The sequence below is a fragment of the Odontomachus brunneus genome, unplaced genomic scaffold (genome assembly GCF_010583005.1).
Source record: "Odontomachus brunneus isolate Ranch 3 - 2012 unplaced genomic scaffold, Obru_v1 Obru_scaffold_089, whole genome shotgun sequence".
Classification (NCBI taxonomy): Eukaryota; Metazoa; Arthropoda; class Insecta; order Hymenoptera; family Formicidae; genus Odontomachus; species Odontomachus brunneus.
In genome coordinates, this window is record NW_022639539.1 from 374,091 (window position 1) to 376,692 (window position 2,602).

The following is a 2,602-nucleotide window of genomic DNA, read 5'->3' on the forward strand; positions in this document are numbered from 1 at the left end:
TTCGTCGCGTGGCAAGCGTTGCCGTGTTCTGTGTACAGAAGCCACTATAGTAAAAAAGTAACGATACAAGTAACGATGAATTTTGTTACTCATTACTAAAAAAAATGTAACGTCGTTATTTTTTCGTTACTAATACAAAAAAGTAACGGCGTTACCAAATCGTTACCAAAAAAAATAACGAAATAGTAACGTCGTTACAAGTAACGCGTTACTTCCCAACTCTGCAAATTATATCAGACATCCTCATGACATTTGTCATGATTGTTCTATTTTAGCAGATTGTTTTATTTTAACTCGAAACAACGTTAATTATTGATAAAATATATTGTTTTCCTTTATTAACACATATCTAACACAGACAATTTACATATACAGGGTGTTAGTTAAATATGTTGTCATATTCAACAGAGCGATTCTTTGGTTTATTTCAAGTAAAAAAGTTCATATAAACATGTGTCCTAAACGGCTTAGTTTCCGAAATAAAAAAATTTAAACGTGTAGTAATAATCTGTTTTGTCAGCCTCCTTTAGTATACTGGTGTTCTAACTGTCATAGGCTTTCCAAAATCAACAGTGTTCCTTACAAAAAAAAAACCCTTTTTTCGAAGATAGCGGTGAATATTCGCAAATGTTTTACGATATAGTAAATTACGTTGGGAATATCTTTCTGCATAAATACGCCTTACTTACGCCTCACGTAAGTTACCATTTGCAAGACCGTAGGCAAAGTGCATATTTGTCATTTCAAAATTTGTAAACTTAGGCATGATGCAACCGATTTTGATGAACTGAAACAATTTGGCCCGAAAACGTATGTACAAGCTAACCAACCCGGAGCAACATCAGAACTGAAGCCTATTTTTTATTTTATAACTTTGACTTTAACTTTGTCACTTTGTTTACGTTCGTGCGAATGGTAACTCACGTAAAGCAAGGCGTATTTATGTATAAAGATATCCCCAACGCAATTTACCATGTCGTAAAACATTTGCGAATATTCACTACTATCTTCGAGAAAAGGGTTGTTTTGTAAGGAACTCACGTGAACCAAGACATATTTATGCAGGAAGATATCTCCAACACAATTTACCGTTTCGTCAAACATTTGCGAACATTCACCTGTATTTCGAAAACTAAGCCGTTTAGGATACATTATGGATAGATATATGAACTTTTTTACTTGAAATAAACCAAAGAATCGCTCTGTTGAGTATCGCAGCATACTTAACTAACATGTATATTAACATTATTTACATATAAAGTAAGAAATTGTATTCATAAGAAGAAAGACAATCATCAACAAACTTTATCCAAAGGACGTGTAAGGAACATCCCCAGGCACCAAGATGTCGTTATTTTGCCGTCAATATGTCGCCACTATTGGTCAGTAACGTCATTTGTCCTTTAAGGACATGTATTTCCTTTATAGAAATATCATACTAAGAAATACTGAAAAATTATTAGTGATATAAGGTGAATATAAGGTGTAGTAAAAAGAAATCCATTATTTTACCATTATAGATGGCTTTAGTAATGTGTATCTCGCGTTGTATAAGTGCGATCGGTTTACGCTAGATGGCGTTAGAAAGATAAGATTTCGTACTACAAAAAGTTCTCAGACAGTTTTGTGATTGTTTGACTCAGTATTGTTTGAGCGCGCATCAAAGATGGACACCAGCAAAGAGAAAATACGCCATATTTTACGACATGGTAAATTGCGTTGGGGATATCTTTATACATAAATACGCCTTGCTTCACGTGAGTTACCATTCGCACGAACGTAAACAAAGTGACAAAGTTAAAGTCAAAGTTATAAAATAAAAAATAGGCTTCAGTTCTGATGTTGCTTCGGGTTGGTTAGCTTGTACATACGTTTTCGGGCCAAATTGTTTCAGTTCATCAAAATCGGTTGCATCATGCCTAAGTTTACAAATTTTGAAATGACAAATATGCACTTTGCCTACGGTCTTGCAAATGGTAACTTACGTGAGGCGTAAGTAAGGCGTATTTATGCAGAAAGATATTCCCAACGTAATTTACTATATCGTAAAACATTTGCGAATATTCACCGCTATCTTCGAAAAAAGGGTTTTTTTGTAAGGAACACTGTTGATTTTGGAAAGCCTATGACAGTTAGAACACCAGTATACTAAAGGAGGCTGACAAAACAAAATTTTACAGCTTTTCTTCGATAAAGACGAAAACACAAGCCAGGCGGCTAAAAATGTGAATAGTGTTTATGGTCCTGATACAGCCAATCACGCGCAATTTTGGTTTCATCGATTCCGTTCCGGTAATTTTGATGTCAAAGATGCACCACGCTCTGGAAGGCCAATTGTCGAAAATGTCGATAAAATAATGGAAATCGTCGAGTCCAACCGTCATGTAAGCACTGTTTCGATTGCCCAGGAGCTAAGCATTACACAAAAAACCGTTTAGAACCACTTGAATAAGGCTGGATACAAAAAGAAGCTCGATGTATGAGTGCCACAAGAGTTAACGCAAAAAACCTCATGGACCGAATTTCCATCCGCGAATCGCTGCTGAATCGCAACAAACTCGACCTATTTCTGCAGCGAATGGTGACTGGTGATGAAAAGTGG

The 2,602-nt window shown here is 35.7% G+C and overlaps 1 protein-coding gene across 3 annotated transcripts in view; it reads right to left on the reverse strand.

Moving 5' to 3' along the window:
* The window catches only part of LOC116848090 (transport and Golgi organization protein 2 homolog), a 121,919-nt gene that overhangs the window by 28,525 nt on the left and 90,792 nt on the right, over positions 1-2,602 (reverse strand). The gene's annotated exons all lie outside the window — the stretch shown is intronic.